This window comes from Pipistrellus hanaki (genome assembly GCF_964339955.1).
Source record: "Pipistrellus hanaki genome assembly, chromosome: 3".
In the NCBI taxonomy this organism is placed as follows: domain Eukaryota; kingdom Metazoa; phylum Chordata; class Mammalia; order Chiroptera; family Vespertilionidae; genus Pipistrellus; species Pipistrellus hanaki.
In genome coordinates, this window is record NC_140505.1 from 57218083 (window position 1) to 57241758 (window position 23676).

Consider the following 23676-nt stretch of genomic DNA (forward strand, 5'->3'; position numbering starts at 1 on the left):
GGGACCGTTCTCTCAATGGAACTGCTTCCACTGATTGAAAGCAGGGAGGCCGTCCTGGCTGATCTGGTTTCACACAGAAGTGTGATGTTGGTGAGGTATACTGCAAATGCTTCTCAATGTAGTTCAAGATCATCAGTAGGTGTCCCTTGGGTCAGCACACAGTAGAGGATTCCAAAGCAGCAATACTGGCAAATATAGGACATCTCCATCCATATTTTTTCTCTTAAAACAACAAAAATAATTAATAGGGAATTTTTTTTGTATATATGTAGTATTTTATCGTTGTAATGTAAATGACAGAAACTTGGCATTTTAATCATGTTTGTGTTTTTATTTATTTATTTATTTTTAGAAACTATTTTCCATCAGCCTTATTTCCGTTCTGTTAAGAATCTGTGGAAGAACAGCTTAGGACCACTCAGTGGTTGTTGCTACCCACTCAGGAGCCTGAGCAGTGGGGGCTGCGGACCAGTCTTCAGGAGCAGGCTGAGCACCCCAGTCTTCAGCAGGAAACTGCTGACTGGGCCCAGAGGGCACACGCAGGCCTTCAGACCAGTCCTCAGCCTCAGGCTGCGCAGCAGTGACCTCAGGAGCAGGAGCAGTCCCTTCAGCCTGAGATTCCTCCTGGGTCACAGCCTTTTCAGCAGCGGCCTGCTCTTCCTTCTCAATCTCTTCAGGATCTCTGTAGAAGGGAAGATCAGGCATGACTTCCCAAGGGTGTTCACGGGAGATGGTGCCAAGCATGCGTCGTACTTCCTGGGCCAGCATCCACCACATCAGACCCACTGAGTGAGCCCCCTTGTTGTTGCAGAGATGGCAATGTCCACATAGCGCAGAGGAGAGTCTGTGTTACACAGAGCAGTGGTGGGCAGGTTAACATAAGGCGCCTCTGTGAGAGGCTGGAGGTCAGCCCTGGGGTCAGTAACCACTGAGAGGGCAGGACAGGGTTAACTCCTGGCTCCAATTTGTACTGTGGGGCAGGGAGAGGCCAACTCCTGACTCCATCTTGTGCTGCGTCCTCCATTTTGTATGTCACTATGTAATTGGACCGTAGCCCTCACCCAACCAATCGAGGTCAGCCAAAGCAGTGACCTCACCACCCCTATAAATCCTTTGTTCTAGAGCACATGTGTCAAACACAAGGCCCGCGGGCCAAATCCAGCCCGCCAGGCCTTGCAATGTGGCCCGCACCACACTGTCATCACTGCACTCCGCTGTCAGTTTATGACATTGTCAGTTTATGACTGTTCAGTAAACCATTCAGCCCGCGATTTAGGCTGGATTTTAGATTTTGGCCCCTTCTCTGATTGAGTTCGACACCCCTATTCTAGAGAAACCCGCTCTCTTTCTCCACCTTGCCGCTGCATATGTGTACGTGGGATTGAGCTCAGGCTAGCCTGAATAAAGGACTCTTGCTTTTGCATCAGACTCGGCACCCTGGTGGTCTTTGGGGATCACAAATCTGGGCATAACACCACCAGAAGTCTTGGCACCTGTAAGGCTGCCTGGATCTGGTTGGTGAAGGTTCCAGGAGTGAACTGAGAACTGAGAACAACGCCATGTGGAGCCCTCCCTGGGTAGTGTGGAAAACGTGTTTTTTTATTTTTAATCCTCACCCAAGGGTATATTTTATTTATTTTAGTTTTTATTTGTTTGTTTTTGTTTTTCTCAGAGAGGAAAGGAAAGGGAGAGAGAGAGAGATAGAAATATCAATGATGAGAGAGAATTATTGATTGGCTGCCTCCTGCATGCCCCCTACAAGGGATTGAGCCCACAGTTAGTCATGTGCCCTTGACTGGAATTGAAACCCAGGATCCTTCAGTCCATAGGCCAACACTCTATCCACTGAGCCAAACCGGCTAGGGCATTGATTTTAAAGAGAGAGGAAGGGAGAAACAAAGAGAGAGAGAGAGAGAGAGAGAGAGAGAGAGAGAGAGAGAGAGAGAGAGAGAGAGAGAGAGAAACATCAACCAGTTGCCTTCTATACGTACCCTTACCAGGGATCAAACCAAAAACCTAGGTATGTTCCCTGACAGAGAATTGAACCCACAACCTTTTGGTATACTGGATGATGATCCAACCAACTTAGCCACCTGGCCAGGGCATATTTATGTTTTTGAGAGAAAATATATTTTTTGTGTAGTCACATACTTATATAATGTGGTCATATCTCCCCAACCTTAAAAATCTCATTCAAATGCCACCCCATGCCTGAAGGTTTCTTGCCAAGTGAATGATAATAATAATAAACCTCTTCTTTCTGTATTCATGTAGCACTTTTAAAAATCATGTTGAATGTACTTATCACTTCTAACTTTATTCCTGTTTGTGAGTTACACTGAGCCCTGTGAGGAGGCAGACTATGTTGTATGCTATGATGTGCCCTGCGGGGAGGCAGGTATTGTGGACAGAGGGTGATGCACAATAAAGTGCGAAATGACTGAGTGCAGAAGCAGTTGGTTAACACAGGCTTATTGTGTAACAGGCTTTCTCATCCTCAGCACTGTTGACATTTTGGGCCTGATAACTCTTAGTTGTGAGGGCTGTTCCATGTATTATAGGATGTTTAGAAGCATTCTTGACCCCAAACCACTGGGTCCCTGTAGGATCCCTCCCCCAAGTTGTGACCACCAAGAAAGTTTCCTGAGGTTGTCAAATGTCTCCAGGAAGGCAAAATCGTCATCCTCTCTCACCGTCCTCAATCCATGTTGAGAAACACTGATATATATGATAACATTCAAAATGCTGAAGGAAAAGCTACTATAGTGTTTCTGAAGGAAGACATACACTAGCGATATAAACACCACAAAATATTTAGCCCTAATAAATTATTGATTATGTTCACAAATCTTCAGAGCTGTATCTTTCCCTCCCCACACCATCTTTATAAGTTTCTATTAATTATTACTTTTACTAATCTTATTAATGTGTATGTATTCACACTAAAATTCAGGGGCTGTGAGTTTTATGCCCACATTCACTTCTTCACATGTGGTTATAAGAACAGTTTCCTCACAGTAAGCTAAGTTTGGCTTGGCTAGGTATTCCGTAGTCGATCTTGTACCAGATATGTATTTCCAAGGGGAATTGAAGTTTAGCTATGTAGCCACCATGGAGTTTTATTGCATTATCTACATTTTCTTGATTTAAAGCTGAGTATGTCATAGCTGAGAGTATTTGTAATACCAAGTAAGATATTAAAGAAAAAATAAATGGAGTAGCAAATGTAGAGATTTCAACAAAGAAATTGTATCTGGAAGAAAAAATAACTAAGACAAAGAGGAAATCAGGAGGAAAAGAGAGCTGGAGAATGTCTCATCAATAAAAATTAGTCATGCTTTGTGTGTCCTCCATATTTTTTCACAGATTCTCTCAAGCTTGAGCCACATGCTTTTATCATTCCCTCAGCCTCCTACTTACCAAACAGAAATCTTTGCCTCTCTTTTTCTTTTATAACTTTTAGCTCCACTATTAGTGCTATTATTGTTTTATCAAAATATATTTAAATATCATTTTACCATGCCTCACTTTCAGAAAGGAATCGTGATTTTAAAATGGGAATATAAGAATGGAAATTTCAGAAATGATTTAAAGAAGAATAAATGTAGCAAAAATCGGAGATAACTTCAAAATTATTTACCCATTCATTCATTTTCCTTTAAGCAATATAAAGGGGAGGGGGTATAAAAGTGTCTTACACAAATATATTAATAATATGGTTTGATGTACTAATACAGACCTAAGTAGAAGAAATGTGGCAATAACAAAGGAGGGGTGGGAGAGGGAGATGGATTTGGCAGATATCATTAACAAAGTGAACCCCATTAAGCCTATGGACTGATTGAAGATGGGAGCACAAAATTGGCTTCAATCTTTCTTGCAGGTAACATGAAGAGGGACACATGATGGGCTAAGATTCGGTGTCCTTCAGATGAAAACCAAACTATTGTTCCAAAGAGACAAGATGATATTTTACCTTAAGTTCAGGGAAACATTTTCCTTTGGGAAGGTAAACTAGTCATGATGAAAAATAAATTAAATTAATTTTTTACTTTTTAAATGATAAAATAGAAAACACTTTGACTTATATAGCTTTAAATGCTCCCAAGAAAGCAGAATACAAACTGAATAGAGAAAAAAGTTCCCTGTCACTGTCACTAAATTATAAGGGAAAAATGTGTCACATGAATGCTCATAAAAGAGTCTTTAGGTTACATGATGTTCAAAGTCTTTCACTAGTTTTTGCAAAAGATACAGAATGGCTCTCCAAATGGATGAATGACTATTCTTCAAAAATGACCTTTTATAAAAGCTGAGGGCATAAAATTAAATCATAATTCAGCAAAGGCATTTTTCCAGAAAATAAGGTAATATGGTCCAAGTATATTACTTTCAGATGCCCTCACCTAGGTCAGTGATAGCATTTAGAGAGTTTTTTGGAAGAATAGAAAGTTAACATCCCTTAGATCAATGGTCTTCAAATATTTCTGCCCCAATTGGTACTGGATAATCCAATAGGAAAAGCATAGAAGAAAGAGGGAGAGAATATAGATTAAAAAAATCTAGAAAAATACAGTTTTAATTTTTGCATACATGTAATTCTGTCATTCTGACCAGATTCATTTTTATTTAGAATAGACAAACTATTTTAATTTTGAAATAATGTAAGTAAAGACAACAATATTTTCAATGCCCTGGGCTTCTAATGGCCTCAAACAAACAAACAAACAAACAAACAAAACCCAAAAACTGAGGAAGAGGGTTTCATATCAATAACAGTCATTCTGGAAGATGTGATTCTTAACTTGAGGAGTTAAGGTTAGTGTAGGTTGGGAAGTAAGAGAATGAAAGAAGAGCAAGGTTGTGAGGAATGAAATCACATGGTTATCTGATTTTTAGCAATCAGTAGAATTTGCAAAAGCACTCAAGCTGATTCTCAAATGCTTTATCCTGTTGCCACCCTGCCTACCCACGTTATAACACTGCTTTCTTCTAAAACATCAGGATCTCTGCTGAGCTTCCCACAAATAGTTCATCCCAGTCAAATTACAGCTGAATTTACCCATGAGAGCCTCATCTTCTGAGCTATGAATTAAATAAAGGCACACCTCTCTTACCAGCTGTTCAAGTAGTAAATTCGATAAAGCTTTGAAAATTTAGAACTTCACAAGTATCCTTGCTCAAGCAATGAAAATTCACTGTAGTGGTGTAAAGGTACATATTTTAAAAGGGCTATACTTTTTCTGAAAGAACAGCTTTAACTCATCTGAAATTGATTCTTCAAAGAACAAATACACAGATTTCTATGCCCTAATCCAATGGTCGGCAAACTGTGGCTCACGAGCCACATATGGCTCTTGAGCTGTCCTTTGGCAACTACCGACACAGACTCTCGATCCCAATAATTACAGGCTGTTGTTGTTCCTTGTGATTAAGCCCTAACAGTGGTTGGCAAACTCGGTTAGCAGAGTGGTGAGCCGCAGCTCGCAAGCCACATGTGGCACGCAAGCCACAGTTTGCCAACCACTGCCCTAACCCATTAAAAGATTTTGGGCACCTCAAACACACACACACACACACACACACACACACACACACACACACGCATATTCACACAAAAGGTAGAAGTGATTGTGATTAACTTCATTCTAGTTGATTTGCTAATGTGAGTCAGTGGTCAAATCTACCTTTCCCTGCAAACCAGCATCCTATAGTGAGTCTCTAGAATAAGAACTCATGAACCTACTCAGAATTCTTTTTGTAGACAGGAAAATGATGTGTTTCTATGTATAGTTATCCCATCTTCTCTACACTGAGTACAGCAGGATTTACTCAGTGTAAGGAATAAGCTGCCCTAGAGTAAATCTTATATGAAGGTAGGTAGGTTTTGCAATTCTGTTAACAGATTGAGAGTCTTATTTTATGTTTGCAAATGTAATTGAAAAGTTACTATTGTTGTTAGGGGTCTAAATTTGCATTTAATGCTTCAAAAGTCAGAATTAAATTCTGAATTTAAAATGAACAATATTAATAGAACTATTATCCTTTCCATTTTATGGCTGAATTAAATAAATCTCATTTATATCAATGTCTGCTACTCAATTCTTTAAAAAGGAAATATTTGCATGAGAAAAATAAAGGAATTAAATAATTTCTGAATCTATTTTCTGTTATTTTAGCTGATATATGGTACAATATCTATTTCTTCACATGCATCAGAATGGAACAAAAAGTCTCTGACAATATCTCTATGATGACAGGAAGCATTGAAGAAGAGCTTGTGATTTCCATTTATTTAAAGAGAGGTTCCACAACATCTATGCCAGACTCAGTTCCCTGTTTTTGTCCCGTTTTGCTATGTTTCTGCATCATCTCCATTCAGTCAATTTCTGGCTTCTCTTTCTCTGATTTGATTGGAAACTTGAGGTTTTCCATCATATATTCTGCTCCTGACCTTGAACATGACATCTGCCTACTCTGTTGAATTTGACCTTGATCTAACTGTCCCTGATTAGTGAGTCCTTTCACTATGTATTCACTCTCTCTATATTCCTAAATTGTGATAATTGGCTCCTCTCAGCGCATGGGTTTCCCTGGGGATGATTCCATATTCTTTCTCATCCTTATCAGATTTCTCAATTCAATTCACAAACCACAATGGCTGACTCCTTCTTGAGAACTGACGTTATTGAGAAAGTGAAATATATGAGGGGAAAATAACATACTTAAGATAGACATGTGAAAATTGGTTGAATATAATTAGGATCTCCTAATCTTAGTGGAAAAGGAAGACCAATGAATTTGAAAAGTTTAGAATGATCTTCAGAAGGCATGCAGAGTAAACACATACGGTCACAAAAATATTTGTCAAAACTACAGTAAAAAATGATGATGATAGGGTTAGCAGTTGTAATAGAATGGTTTTTTTATTGACTTACATGCATTTACTAAACAATATTTTAAAGGCAATATTTTTATCATCTACCTTTACTTTCTACAGTGATTACATTTTTCTTCGTTACAATACCTGCAGTTGGGGAAATTCTATATGTGAAGCATGCTTTTTTTTTTTTTTTTCTTGCTAGGTCCAAACAAAGCATTAGACAGTGGTAGCTTCTTCGTAAATGTCAATTACTTTTCCTTTTCCCTGAGTCTGGAATTATGCTAACATCTCTCTCCTTGAATATTCATAGACTCATAGAATATTTGATCTGGAGGAAAATTGAGAGATTTTCTCACCACCCAATTTTCTCTAATAAGTATGAAGATGTTGTGGCTCAGAGACTTGAAGTGGTTTATATGAGGTTGCCCAGCAAGTTAATAGGACAGCCAAGACCAGAAGCCAAGTGTCAGCAGGAGGAAGCAGCATGAACAAGCTCTGATTTAGGAAGACAACATATTCCAGGGAACAGAAGGAACTGTTTCCAGCCTGGAGAATTAGGGTCTTAAAGGCTATTATAAGGACTTGGGGGGAAATGAGACACATTAGATGTTTATAATTAGATGGTGACATTCCATTGACATTTTGAAAAACATGCATATAACAGACATTGTACTATGGAATTTCCTCATCAGACTGATTTGAACCAAAATAGGATTCAGAGTCTAGACTTTGGTAAAATGTATGAGCTAATAACATTCTTCTAGGTATCTTCACATGGAAGTGACTATGGAGGAGCACTCTTGTACTTTTGCTGAAGGCAGAGTGATGGAGATGGGGAGAAGGAAGGTAAAGAGGGAAGGAAGAAATGGATGAGGCTGGGGAATACATGGTATCTGACCTCTGCTAGGTGGAGAAACTGGTTCTGTGGGCCAAAGAAGAGTTGGTTTCTAAATAATATGTGCAGAAGTTGTACTTATGAAATAAATTGTGTTCTGAGCAGGGAACAAAAGCCTGCTTTAAAGTGTGGCTCAAAATTGGGGGAGAAGCTATTTGCTTCCCGATTCTAGATTCTAGCACAAACCATAGTGCCATTTGGGAAGTTAGGGAAGTTACTAGTTGAGGAGGGCTGGGTCTGGAAGTAGAGTATTCTCACAGAGAGAAGGAAGAATAGGTCATGATGAGGTTCCATGTAAAGAATATGAGGTGAGACAGAGATGGGGCACAAATAAATACCTAAGAGGATATTGATAAAATCCTCTGGTCATGCACATGGGCTCCAGTAGCTATAAATATTAATATTATCTCAAAAGAATAAAATCAGGTAACATATACATCACATGACTTAATTCCTTGAAAGGTCTCTTGAGAATAGAATTATTGTCCTTATTTTCAGATGAGGAAATAAATACATAGAGAGGTTAAATAGTTTCTTAAGGTCACAGTTAATAAAGGATAGTACTGGAATTCAAACTCAAGCCTTGCTGACTTCTCAGACCAGTGTTCTACCATACCACATTGCTTTCTGGATGGTTGGTACATGCTTTCTGATCATTTGAGTATTCTAGATGCAAGGTGGCCAGTTTATTTATTTACTTATTCATTTGTTTACTTAGAAAGGCATCATAGAATTGTGGGAAGAGTATGGGCTTTGAGCTTAGGTCCCAGCACTGCCATTTCTAACTATAGGCTCACAGAAAGTCACTTCTTCTCTGTGAGCCTTGGTTTCCTTGTCTGTAAGTAGGAATATGAATATGATTTTATCAATATACAATAATACTGATATGAAGTGTAAATGAGTTGATAAATATATAGCTCCTATTACAATGCTGAGGACATAGTTGGTTCTGACTAAATAATAGCTATTTTTATTATTGGCAATTCCTGAGGTTTTGCCTGAATTTCTTGCACCCAGGAGAGAAACATTGTAGTATATGTCAGTGCAGAATACCAACAGATCACATGTCAGTGCTGTCAGTTCTTGCTTTGTCCTGCTTCTTCCCTAGCTCAAAATAACACATGGAATTTCATCGTTTTGACTTCTTTCACTAGGGACCAAACTATGACATCTTTCTATAAAAGGAAGGGGATGGTATTGACCTACATCTTTACTCTTTGGCAAGTACCCACATTACATGTTTATTGGCAGTTAGAGTTCTTTCTTAAAGCATCTCACTCTATGGCTAGAAAGTGTTCCTTTCACTTGAAAGGAAATCAAAGAGCATTCCTGTATAAAATTCACTGAGTTTTTCTTAACTATGCATTGTCATGAGACCATATGGCTGTAAATGATTTAGTTTTTCATGAAAAATGGATTTAAATAAAAAATGAAACCTGCTAAAAAGAATTTGCATACTTGATGAAAAATAAAGGCAATAAAATGTTTAATCTGGCTGTGAGAAATGTACTGGGATTTCATAAGCAGCCCTTACATAATAAGGAAATACATTTTCATTATGACTGTTGCATTACCAGTGTTATGGAAACTTGGCCTCTTTAAATAAAGACACAGAAAACTGAATCGTGAATGGCATTCACTCTAGGATTCAACAAATCTGGCACATCTGGAAAATTGTGAGGGAAGACTTGCCTTGGTCCATGTCAATGAGGAGCCTACCTTGAAAAGACTTTGACTCTGGGAAGAAATGGGGTCATGGGATCGGGTGGAAGAAGAGAGCTTCTGATCATAGCACTGTGCAGGTGCACGCATTGATAAGAACTGAGAAGGTACATCTATAACAAAAGAACAAGCACGTACTTAAAGACTAGCTTTGCTAAAATCTCCTTGGGAAATTGACAGGAAAAGGACTCAGCGGCACAGAACGCAGTAGGGCTGACCTGGGAAAAGCCATCTTAGCCCAGATGCTGATTGGCATCAGCAACAGTGAAGTTGCCTTGAGAGAGCATCAGCTTAGAAGGAAGCCATGCATTAGAAGGGAGCACAGAAGGAACATCGCCACTGCTCAGTAACAGGAAACAGAAGGATTAGAAAGCGATGTTCACATGAAAGGTCCCCTGGGAACTCTTAGAAATATTTGGGGAGCGTTTGAGATGAGGGGTTCCTAGGGAACTGATGTGGTAGAGAAAGGAACTATTATAATGACTCTAGCTTTACCCCAAGTGGGTATTATAAGTTACATATCAGGCTTCTTTCTCATTTAAAAAGCTAACAAATCATGTTATAAATTGCAATCCCTGGTCGTGAGCTTCCTTTAATGGATACAATGTAGGTCAAAGCATATCTAAAGCTTATTGTGCCACTTTGAATTGGCATTGAAGAGGCAACATTGGGAGAACATCACAAAAAAGAAAAAGAATGCAAAAATAAGAGCATGACAGTATCAATTGCTAACCAACTTGGAAAGAAGCTTATTTCTCCATTTATTGCATCAATTAGATAACATCTGCTCCTCACTGAGAGATTTGTGTCATTCTAGGGAATGTCCAATGGCTACAGGCAGGACTGGGGATGACTCCACCCCCACCAGGTACTCTAGCTGGCTTCATGCAGCAGAATTCTTTAGACGTCAGCCATCCTGAAATATACCCCAGGCACCTGGGGAAGCCACAGGAAATCTCAGGGGAAATGGATTATTTCTGAGTCGGCTTCTTAAGCTTCACTCTTCACATTTTTTTTTTTCTAATGGTCAAAACACTTCATCCTTCCCCCACATACATAATACATTTATTTGGGATTAATGCTTATTTGTTTCAATTTGTTATAGTTTTGAGGTTCTGTAGATCTAAAGATATATGATGACATGAAAGACCATGTAAGAAAGGTGTTGGCCATTAAGAATCTGGAAGGGTGGAAAGTAGTAATTTTTATATTTAATGAGAGACACAAGTGAGGAGACAGACCAGTGTCCTCAGCTTGTGATCAAGAAATTGAGCCCGAGTAAGAGCATCATTTCATGTATTCTCTGTGACTTGTTGCACCTTCAGAGAAGCTTTGTAAAAGGTACTATAGATTCGTGGTTAGGAGCGGGTGTGCTTTAACTCTGAGTTTATATGGTTCCTCTATGTCCTTGTTGGGTGATCATGGGTAAGTCATATAAACCTCTCTGGAACTCAGTTTTCCACCTTCAAGGTTGCAACCATGTCTTTGTGCTACGGTTGCAGTGAATGTTCTATAAATGTTTGACACATTGTAAGAATTCATTAATAGTGGTAGGCTATTTTAATATTTTGTTATGGAAACCAAAATAGCTTTCATGGCCATTCCAAAATCAGATATAGCCAAGAAGAGAAATTTGAAATAGAAAATTATAACACACAAGAGACCTTTTTGTTTTTAAGTGTTTTTACCTAGGTTAGGATTAATGGTGACAAAAATAATTTGTGTTCCAAGCTATAGAGGTCAAAGAAGTTCTCTACACATATTGTCACATTTTAAATTTATAATTGCAGATGGATATACATAGCATTATTGAGGTCGAGTGCCAGGACTGGAGCCACACAGGTGTGAAGTGGCAGAGTTGAAAAATGTACAAAGAGTTTCTCCTTCCAAAGCCAGTGCTTCCCAGTTTATTATGCACCTCTTAAATGAATCTGTTAAAGTTTAAAACTCTCAGGGTTTCAAGTATAATTAAAAGATGTATTTTGTATCAATAAATATTTTCAACACATCTGCTTTTACACAGACCTTGTGTCCTTCCTTGTATTAATGAACAAAACGTTGTCAGTGATGCCTAAACCGTAGGGAATCTCATGATACTATGATTTCAGAGAACCAATAGTTAAAAGGTTATTCAGTGTAAGGAGTTGGTTAGCTCAGGATATCGGGAGTGGGGTAAGGACTGAATCTGTCAGAGCTTATGATAGTTCAGAAAAGAATAACAAAGATTACAATCTTTAAGTAAAATATTACTCTTTTGCTAGAATCTTGTTGAGATTTTAGTCAAACTAGAAGTTACTAAATAGCTTCAGGTGTATAAAAAAGACAAAAATCTGAGACACTGCCACAGTTAAGAGGAAGCTAAGAAGACATGATAAATGTAAGGTGACATCCTGGTTGGAATCCTGGAACAGAAAAGAATAGGTTAGGGGAGAACTAGTGAAATAAAAGTAAACTATGGAGTGTAGTTAGTAGTAATGGACCAGTGTTGGCTTCTCAGTTATGAAAAGTGCACCATGGTCATGTAAGATGATAGAATTGAGGGAAACTGGGTGAGGAATATATATGAATGCTCAGTACTAGCTTTACAACTGTTCTGTAATTATAAAGTTATTCCAAAGTAAAAATGTTATTAAAACTGAAAAAAAATCTTTCATAGTGTCTGAGATTAGTTAATTCTGTATAACTTCATTGTCATGTATAAGAAACTTCAGTGTACTGCCCTCTTTTCTTCTATTTCTACTTAATATTAAGGTTACATAAAGGACCCATGACTCATTCTCTCCACCCCCCCAAATGTTTCTAAATCTCTGACTTGCTCTTGATCTGTCTTTTGAAAATGGAAAAACAAGCATAGATGCTGTGATTCTCAGTGGAGACTCTTAGAACCTCTCTAATAAGGTTTTTGTTTTGTTTGTTTTCTGCTAGTGCATTCATGTAGTAACTAGAGGCCCATTGCACAAAGAAATTCATGAAATAGGCCTTCCTTACCCTGGCGGCTGGCACTAGTTTTCCTCCAGTACTCACAACTCAGGCTTTCGTTCTGCACCACCTTCAGTCTTTGCTCTGGGCAGAGCACTGTTCCTGTAGCTCCCTCTGCCCCCAACTCTCCCCCTCATAACAGGCTTCCTGCGTGCACCCTCCCCCCTGCCACTCCCTGCCTGCATTCATGCTGCTCAGAGGCCTGAAGTGGTTGGGGTAGCCACCATCTTAATTTGCATACTCACTCCTGATTGGCTGATAGGCATAGCAAAGTGATGGTCAATTTACATGTTTCTCTTTTATTAGTATAGATAACTTATTGAGAGCCTACTATATCTCAAGGTGAGATAGTAGGCTCTCAATAAGTTATCTACACTAATAAACATTTTGTAGTGCTGGGGACACAAATAGAAGGAAAACAAAGTCCTTGCCTTTAAGAAGGGCATGCTCTTGTTGGGTAAGCAGATACACAGTAGGGAATTACAATGGATAGAAATGAAGAAAGGCTATCAAGGGATGCCAGAAAAGGGACACAGGCACTTCATAAAGTGTGAAGGGATTCTGATGGAAGTGAACTCTGAACTGAGTCTTAATATAATGTCCCCAGAATGGAGAACAAAAGCTGAGGAGGTGGCCATAGGAGCAAGGATGTTTCTGGGCAGTAGACAGTGCATCCCAGAGCATTCTTGTGGGAAATATATGCTGACCTTGGAGTGTGAAGGAGACAGAAAAGGGTAAGCAGACCTCCTAACATGAAGGGGCTTAACTTCAATGGTGTACAGATTAGATTTCACCCTCTTTCTAGGAAAGGAAGCAGGCTTCACCTCTGATACCTAACTTCAAACCTAATTATCATTCTCATCCACTTGTTGTTGTTGTTGTTTTTGTTAATCCTTATCCAAGGATATTTTTTCCACTGAGTTTTAGAGAGGGAGGTAGAGAGAGGGGGAGAGAGAAAGAGAGAGACAGAGAGAGAGATGAGCAAGACACATCAATTGGTTGCCTCCTGCATGTGCCCCACCGAACCCACAACCCAAGTACATGCACTTGACCAAGAATAGAACCCATGACCCTTTGGTGAGCTGGCTGAAATACTATCCCCTGAGCCACATTTCCCAGGGCTTCTCTATTATGTTTCAGTCTTCACAGGGGGTGGGGGAGTCTTTAGCTTGGCCTGCACTATCTCCAATCCAGGACCCCTTGGGAGATGTCCCACTGCTTCTCGCAATCAGGACCTCTGTCTCCTAACTGCTTGCCTGCCTTCCTGATTGCCCCTAACTGCTCCCCTATTGGCCTGGTCACCCCTAACTGCTCCCCTGCTGGCCTGATCACCCCTAACTGCCTCTGCCTTGCCCCACACCTGGGACCCAGAGTTCCCTCCTCTTGCTGGCTGCAGGCACTCAGGACCCAGGCCAGCTTTGCCCTGGCTCACAGCAGCCACAGGGGACTGTGGGTGGGTGGCTTCACCCTGGCCGCAGCTGCTGGTGCCCAGGACTGTAGTGACCATGGGCCATGCTGATTGTTCCTCTTCCGAGCTGTAGGCACAGGCTCAGCCATTGGTGCCCAGGACTGCAGGATGGGCACCTTGTCCCTCTCCTGGGCCACAGCCTGGCTGATTCCCATTCCTCTCTCATGAACTCATTGGTGCCTGGCTGGTCCTCATTCCTCTCTCCCCAGTGTTGACTGTCTAAGTGGTTACAGCATGATAACATTTGCATATTAGCTCTTTATTATATAGGATAATCAATGTTTAGTCTTAGTAAAAAAGCATCTTCATTGTAGCCTTCTGGATTTTGAGATCTGGCAAATTGGTTAAGAACATAGGATTTAGAGTCATATTTTACCTGTTCATAACTCTCTTTTCTAGCATCTCTGTGTCTGTCAAACAGTTCTCATCTGTAAAAGGGGTTATAGTAATAGAATCTATTTCTCTGGGTTGCTGCAAGGATTGAATGAGACCCAGTGCATGCATGGTGAAAGTACTCAGTTTTAGTACTGTGTTGCCCAATGTATTATGTAGTTGAGCAGTTCAGAGAGCACTCTGCAAACAGGTTGCCTGGAGTTATATCTTGGGTTCGTCACTTACTGGTCCTGTAACCTTGGGCAAGTTTCTTAACTCTTTGTACTTGTCTCTTCATCAATAAAATGGGCATTGTTTTGTTAAAAGGATGGAACAAGCTGATATTTCTGTAGAGTGCTGACAAGAGTTCCTGGCATGAAGGTTTATTATAAGAAGATTGCATGAGTTTATGCACATACTAAGCACTCAAAGTGTCAGCTATGCTTATTATTACCTATAACTGCAACCTAGTGCTTCCTTCCAGCATGCTCGGGCAAGGAATGGAGACCTACACTTGAGGCCAGGCCCAAAGCTATCAAGAAAGCAATTGTTTTGTGTGTGTGTTTTTGGCTCATGTCTGCCAGCAGAGGTCCTCAATCAAACAGATCACTTATTACCTCCTAGCCCTGCTATTTTTACCCTTGTTCAAAATAATAAGAAAAAAAGTATCCAAAAAATAAATACAAGCAATTCACCACACCCCTTCAAAAGCTTCATTCTAATTGTAAGAGAGTTTCATGGAATTTGGGAAAGAATTTTGACATCTTCTTCCACAGATCTTCATTCACTTCTCAGTATGATTTTATATGAGTTACTGATTTGGGTTGTTTTCCTGAGCAGAATGCAAGGGTGATTCCTTTCCTGGGTCCTTGTCCAGATGGATTGGAAGAATGAAACCATGGACAAAAGATGGTAGGTGAAAAGGGTGGGAATTTATTGGCAGTATATAGAGACTCCCACGTGAGGAGAGGATCCCAAGGGGGTAACCCACAAAGCCCCTTTTTTGCTAATGTTTATAAAGGCTGCTGTTCTTTGTCTCTTGATACTATCTTCTGATTCGTCACTCCTTTTGCAGAATATCAGCTTCAAAGCCCAAACCCCAAGCAGTGTACCCCTTTTTTCTCCCCCTTATAACATTTCTCTATCCTCTGTGAAAATCTGTTTTTTCTCTTTCTGCCATTTGTCAGCATTTTTCTATCCTCTGTCAAAGTTTGTTTCCTTTTCCCCCATACCCTGTGGCTTTTCCCTATCTTCTGTGAATGGATGCATTCCTTTCCCCTTATCCCGTGGCACCTTTCTATTCTCTGTGAATTTATGTCTTATGGTGGCTCCAAGCCCTCACCTATGCATTCCTTCCCCATGGATCTTCTTTATTCCTAAAACTCCATAAACCTGCCTATTTTATCCCTAAAACTTCTTTCATTATTGTAACAGGTGGAGGCACTCTAATATTGCAATACCGTTATGTTATAGGATCACAAATGGCTAAGCTTACATATGCACAAAAATTGCACCTGCTTACAATTGAGATTTAAACAGACTCAGATAAAAATGAAATGAAAAAATTTCCCCAACTTATTCTCATATAATTATTAACTAAAGAGACCCCTTAAATTGCATTCCTCTATTTTTATTTGGGCCCAGGATTCAAGATAATTATTATCTGTGATATTGAGATGTACTGAACCATACAAAATAATTCTTCAAAGATACACTCTACAAACCATTGAGCACCATGAATAGGACTCTTGTCACAAATACAGATTGACAGGTCATTCCTTGGCATTTTCACACAATATGGAAAATCATCCCTGAACTGGCAGGTGTAAAGTTTCTAGATTCTCACTTGACAGAATAATTTAGGACTGATTGTGACTGATAATAGGCAAAAGATGTACAATAGACAATAGCACCCAAAGAAAGAATATAATTTTATTCAACAGCAGCTGGAAATATAAATATTTTAATAGAAAGCTCTCAACAGCTTAATGCACATAGAATTCCAAGTGCCACAATATAGTAGATTATCTTTAAAATATCACAAAGTGAAATATTAGCAATGCTTTCCTCATGATTGATGCTGTCCTCCCAACATGTCTCCTTCAGATTTCTCTGACTTCCTGTTTGGCAAATGTTTATGAAGAAAAAAGCTTGCCCTTCTCTCTTTATGTAAATACTAGCTCCTGCATTCCTCTGATGGTGTCCACCCAACAGATAAGCACAGCAGCCATCTCTGCCATCTTTTGTGTGCTTACGATGTTCTATAATAACTCCAAATCAATAATGAACTTCATCTTCCCCTCTCTTTATTCAGCAAGAAGAGAGATTGGTATTGTTGTCACCAAAAAAATTCATTTGGTAAAACGATCTTCTTTTATAACTAACCCCCTTGGAGCTTCTTAGGCCAATGGTGGCCAACTGATATCACATGAGCAACAGGTGACTTAAGTACCCATTAATCTGACTGTGTTCTCAGGGGTATTTTACCCAATAGATCCTCCAAAAATGTGCCCTACAACAGTGATTCTAAAACTATAATGTACATGTCAATCACCTGGATTCTTGTTAAAATGCAGACTCTAATTCAGTAAGTCGAAGTAGGGCTTGAGATTCTGCATTTCCATTAATTTTCAATGAAATGTTAATCTACCTTATCCAAAAACCACCATTTGAAAAACAAGGTTCTAAAATATTCAGAACTCAAGATACTAGATAAGGCATTGACCTGAACTCTACCAACACATTTACTTGCACAATAACTTGTATCCTCAATATATTAAAAACATCCAATCTTTTTAAAAAAATCTTTATTGTTAAGAGTATTACAAATGGTCCTCTTCCCCCCCCCCACCCCCATTGCTCCCCTCCACCCAGTTCCCAGCCCAGCCCAGCCCAGGTCTTCACCACCCTATTGTCTGTGCCATAGGTAATATAAGATCTTTGCTGCTGCTGCTTCTTCTTCTTCTTCTTCTTCTTCTTCTTCTTCTTCTTCTTCTTCTTCTTCTTCTTCTTCATCATCTTCTTTTTCTTCTTCTTCTTCATAAAGAATGCCCTTAAACATTTTATGTAATATGACTTTGGTGGTGATGAACTCCATTAGCTTTTTCTTATCTGTAAAGCTCTTTATCTGGCCTTCAATTCTAAATGATAGCTTTGCTGGGTGGAGTCATCTTGATTGTAGGTCCATGCTATTCATCACTTTGAATATTTCTTGCCACTCCCTTCTCTCCTACAAAGTTTCTGTTGAGAAAACATCTGACAGTCATATGGATACTCCCTTGTAGGTAAATAACTGCTTTTCTTTTGCTGATTTTAAGGTTCTCTCTTTGTCTTTAACCTTTGGCATTTTAATAAAGATGTGTCTTGGTGTGGGCTCTTTGGGTTCCTCTGGTTTGGGACTCTGTGCTTCCTGGACTTATAAATCTATTTCTTCTACTAGGTAGAGAAAGTTTTCTGTCATTTCTTCAACTAGGTTTTTAGTATCTTGCTCTCTCTCTTCCTTCTAGTACCTCCATAATGTGAATATTGGTATACTTGAAGTTGTACCAGAGACTTGTTGTGGGGTCAAACCCTGGGTTCAAAATAAGACCACCGGAGGCTGATGATTGATTAAAAAAAGCAAGCAAGGATTTATTGAAAAACTGGCCAGGACAGCCACAGGTGGAGTCCACAGGACCGCATTGTTCCATGTAAGCAAGTCTTTTTGAAGGTTCAAACCACAGGAATTTTCCTTTGCTCTAAATTCTAAAGGCTGGGAACATTGGAATGTGACCCTATCTTGCCGATAATACAGAAGCAGAACTCAGAGGTTAATCTCTAAAGGTTATCTATAGTTTCTACCCCTGAAGCTACTGAGTCAGTGGGAATTAATCTCCTATAACTACCCTATTGTTTAAGCAAGTAAGAAAATGTCAAAGCCAGATAATAGGATTAAAATTCAAACAGCAGTTTTTACCCAAGTATGATTGCTACCATATTTCAGGCTCCTTAGACTATCTTCATATTTTTGGATTTTTTTTTCTTTTTGCTCTTCTGAAGGGATGTTTTTGCTTCTTCATATTTCAAATCTTTGATTTGATTATCAGAATTCTCTACTCTACTGTTGAATCCCTGTAAATGATTCTTTATTTCAGTTATTGTGTGCTTGATTTCTGACTGCTCCTTTTTCATGTCTTTGAAATTCTCACTAAGTACTTTGAAAGTCTCATTAAGTCCCTTGAAATTCTAATTAAATCCCTTAAGCTCTTATTAAGATCCTTGAGTAAACTTATACTTATAACCATTATTTTGAACTCTTTGTCCAGTAGTTTGCTTGCTTCAATTTATTTTATTTGTGACCTATTTCTTTGTCTCCACATTTCGGCTACTTTCCTTTGTTTGTTTCTGTGTATTAGGTAGAGCTGCTATGTCTCCTGGAATTAGTAGAATGGTCTTGTGTAGTAGATGTCCTGTAGGGCCCAGTGGCTCAGACTCCCCTGAGACTCAGTCACCTGTACTAGGCACACTAGGTGCACCCCAGTGTGCTGTGTGCACAATCTTGTTGTAGTTGAGCCTTGATTGCTATTGGCATGATTGGAGGAATTGACCTCTAGACCAACTGGCTATGAGGACCAGCTATGACTACAATGGAAGAGCTACTGTGCAGGAGATACCCCTATGGAGCAGGATTTGGTTCAGTATAGCTTTGGTACTCACTGAGTCTGAACGCTGAGTGTGTCATTTGTGGATGTGTCGAGTTATAATCTGGTATGGTCTGAAGCTGTCCACTGGGTGCATTGTCTCTACAGCTACCAGGGAGATACAAAGTCAGCCACTGCCTGCAGCCAGCTGGCAGGAACTACAGAGAGGACTGCACATGGCTGCTACTTGTTTGGGCACAGAAGTGCCCAGGCAAGGGCCAGCTATAAAGCAAGGCAGGCTGGTGCTAGTTCCAGGTCTTAGTCCTTTTACTTATAGGCTTGGGGCACGCTGATACCAGCTGCTGCTTGTTTGAGAGATTTTAGTGAAGTCTAAAGCCTGAGACAGGACAGGCAATTCATATGGAAAAGCTGCTGCAAATAGCTTAGATGGGACTGCAAATTGGATAGGGCAGGGCTTCAGGAAATCATCAGGGAGGAGCAAACAGTGTACCTAGGCCTTGCGGATATAAACTCAGATAAGGGTGCTAGTCAGCTCTCTGATGAGGGAAGTCCCAGCAAAATAATGTCCCCTGTGAGTACTGAGTATCTGCCCAATGCTAGATAATCCAGTTCCTCCCTGTGTGCCCCTGGTTCCCCCACCCCCACAACCCAAGCTTATGCCCCAGCTCTGAAATTTATAGGGAGAAAGTCCATGTAAGTTCATGTGCTGGCCCTTTAAGAGGAACTGCTGGGTCTCTAGCAGCCTAGCTCCCTCAGTGTCACTCAGTCACACTCCCTGCTAGTTTTCATAGCCTGAAATTTTAGGGACTCTGGGCTGGGGGAAGGGAGGAGGGCTGGGAGCTAATATAGGGCCCCTTAATAGGACCCCTTACTTCTCACTGGAGTTCTTGAAGATATCCCTCCCAATTTAAAATAAAATAAAATAAAATAAAATAAAATAAAATAAAATAAAATAAAATAATAAAATAAAAACACCATATGTGGGTGTTGGATCAGCATTTCGGGCCTCTACCCCTCCTACCATTTCTGTTGGACTTTCATCTTTACTTCTCTAGCTGTAAGACTTCCACTCAGCCAGATTTCAGGTGGTTCTGGATGATGGTTGTTCTGTATTTTAGTTGTAATTTTGATGTGGCTGTGAGAGGTGGTGAATTTCAGTGTTTACTTGTGCCACCATCTAGGTTCTCCCCTCCCCTCAAAAACATGTAATCTTAGAAAAGGAGAATAGTGTAAACTTTTGCTTTTGGCAGATAGTGTGAACTGAAAAATAGTTATTTGTTTTAGAGGGGGAAAATATGTAAAAAAACAACTGGTTCAAAAGAGAGAATCTTCCTATACCACCTAGAGCCCATACAGGATGTACTGGCAACAGAATGTTCCTTCCCATTGCTGGATAAAGAAAGTTTCTGTTCCAGCTTGATAAGTGCCACATGACAACTCCCTCTCCTCCCCAGATGTCACAAAGACTGACACACTAATATTTACTTTAGGTAAGTATTTAATTTTGCAGGAATAAATTAAGGCCCAAAATTAGGAATAGTTAGCATTGCTCTAATTAGAAATCAAGTTACTTCTGAAGTCATTCACAGAAAACATGTCTTTCAAATGAGGACATTCCATTACTAGGAAGAATCTTTTCACTGTGAAATGTATGAAGTATTAGGTAGACACTCTAAACTGCTAATGGTACTTGATATCTACCACCTAGTTTCATTGTTCTTTAGTGGCTCCTAGTTGATTTACTCACCAGACAAGGAAAGATAAGGGTTCTCCATATCTACCATAGTTACAATGGGGACCCCAAATTTCCACTGTGATTGTTTCTTTTTGTGGCATTCTTTTGACAATTACTTGCTCAGACTCCATTTGTTTGTACTTGTTAATGTAGTCAATTCAATCCAGCAAACATTTATTGAGCATTATTATCAGGCTCTAGGGGACATAAAGATAAATAAGACTTGATTTTTTATATTCACGGAGCTAATCACCATGTAGATTGTCTTATAAAGGCCATTATTATGGAATGTGTGCTATTGTAGCTTTGTTTTTCTCACCAGCTAGGGTGTAGGCTCCTTGAAAGCAAAGGTCTTTTCTTAATTATCTTTGTGTGTAATACCATGCAATTCCTAGGTAGGAAACCACAGTAGGATTCTAGGAGAGAAGAACAAATTCACCAGCCACTTTCTATCATGACCCAAACATCCCTATGTGGCTTTCCTACTTGGAGGAAAACAAGGCATCCTCAGCCAAGATAAGGAGGTGGAAAGAGGAGTCTTGAGAAAAATGCCACACCTTCTCTCATCCTCAGGGGGGAAAAATGCCTACAATTCAATCTTTCGTTTTTTTTGTTAAAATATAAGCCAAGACTGTTTACTGTTGTTGGGTTGTTTGTTTGTTGCAGCATTTTGTCTCATGAGACAGACTGCCATGACTTCCAATTGATAATGTTAGCAATAAGAACACTTACATGTATTAGGTATTGTTCTCATAAACTTACAAATATTAACTTAATATGAATAACAAGTCTATGAGGTAAGCTCTTATTTTATACCTACGTAAATTGAGGCACAGAGAGATTAAATAATACCCCAACATCACAAATCTTGAAGAAGAGCAAGTATAGTAACAACAGTACTTCATCCTCTGGCATTGTACTTTCTTGTCTGCAAACATCATCCTTTGGGAGTTCAGGCTTCTGCGGCTCAGGCTGTAACATTTGAATCACTGACTCAATTCCACTTTCATTATAAATTATACCTTCTGAAGACAGAGGCCCCAAATAAACCAGGAATCTCCCCTTTATGGCCCCTTGATGTACTTCAATTACCATGCCAGAAGCCAATTCCAGCATGCCAGTAGGGCTGAATCATCTGGAGATGGCTGAGGGCATTTCCCCAAACCTGAAAAGGATGCATTTAATGATTGCTTGCTGTCAGATGCTAAAGGCATCTTAATCTACATGTTACTGCCTCCTACTGGCCAAACACCTGAACAGCCAAAGGCAATTCTTCCAATCTGACAATGGATTGTGTATACAAATCCTACCCTTTGATGTGTATATCTCTACCTTGCCTTAGAAAAAATTGTTAATAAAAAGCAAGGGGTCCTGAGACAAGGAGAACTTAGTTCCTTTAGCTAAGTCTTCTCTGTCTTTCAAAATTATGCCTTTCAAAATTATATTTCATCTCTGGACTCTTGATTAATTTATGCACAGCACCTTCTCCAGGTTCCGGAACCCTTCTAGATGCCAGATCAAGATCACTGGCGTTATTACCCTGTTTGTGTGTGTGACTCTTAGCTTACTATGCATGCCTACAGTAGACAGAAGCTTCATGAGGCCAGGGCATGTGTCTCCAATGCCAACACAATCCCTGGTCCACAGGTGAAAATTGAATGAATCCCCAATCTACCAATGAATAAACTGAGACCCAAAGAGATAGTAAATGACTTATCCAAGCTTACACAACTCAAATGAGATAGACTAAGAAAAGTGTTGAGTCTTGTGCTTCCCAACTTTGAAGCCCACTACCACATTTTACATTATCCCATCATTAATGAAAGTACTTATTTCTTAAATGGTGTTATTGCAGTCTTTAAGAATGCAAGTAAGATATATATATATATATATATATATATATATATATATATATGATGATGATGATGCTAAGACACAAATTGAAGTATCTTTTGCCTTATTGAGGTTGTAGCAATATTTATATTTAGTAAATGGTCTTATATTGAAGTTCCATGAGTTTTGAAAACACTTCCACTCAAGTAACTCAGGCTGCAGTTTTATTTAAATGTTATAGAGTTCTGTTATTCTTTATAATGTTTTTAGTTTATAACAGGGTATTTCACCTTGTAATAAGTATTTGAGGAATTGAATTAAAAAGAATACCTAGGAAGGGAGCAAAGACTTATTTATGTTTAACGTATTATTGGTGAATTAAAAGCATAATGCTGGCACTTGGGGTTGATTAATCAGTCTGCTTTTTTATTTTAGGGGAGTCATTTTTATTTCTGAAAATGATATTCCTAATAAGGACATAGCAAAAAAACATCACCAATCTTTCTATTAATGGCTTAGGAATAATTTAAATATATATCAGCACAGTATTACATTGCTAAACTTTATTTAACAATGACTATTTAGAAAATACATTATTACTTTAGAAAATGACTATTTAGAAACTACATTAAATACTTTATTTAACAATGACTATTTAGAAAATACATTAAATACTTTATTTCAGTTAAAGTCTAAGCTGAAGAATTCTCCTCTGGAAGACATTTCCTGATTAGACCTGAATTGTTTATCTATGTCACCACAAAGACAATGCAAATGCTGATTAAAGCAATTAAAACTTTCCTTTGTTTGCAGAAAGAGATGTACCCAGATATAGCTTTTTGTTTGTAGACATCTTAATAAGCACTAGCAGACTGAAATGAAATCTGTCATCAGTTATATTTTTCTCTTAGACAAACTGTCTACTTCCCATACATATTAAGCAAGATTTGTTACCAAAGCTTCCTTATATTTCTATTTGTTGTTATGAAATGGTAAGTGTAGAAATAACACTAGATCTATCAATTTGATAATATAATGCAATACATCTGGCAGCTGAACAGGGGGAAAATGTAATGACATATTTGGCAGAGTGAATGGTTTTTATTATGAGTTCTTTCATTCTTTTTTTAAAAACACAATTGTGCCATT

At 39.1% G+C, this 23676-nt stretch overlaps 1 pseudogene across 1 annotated transcript in view; it reads right to left on the minus strand.

The window, feature by feature from the left end:
- Nucleotides 1–392: 392 nt before the first annotated feature.
- Nucleotides 393–23676, minus strand: part of LOC311618577 (small ribosomal subunit protein uS2-like) — a 41427-nt pseudogene continuing 18143 nt past the window's right edge. The window contains exons 2-3 of the transcript in view: nt 1476–1573; nt 393–926 (exon numbers count right to left, since the gene is read on the minus strand). The product of the transcript in view is annotated as a small ribosomal subunit protein uS2-like (transcript). The remainder of the gene's footprint in view (nt 927–1475; nt 1574–23676) is intronic.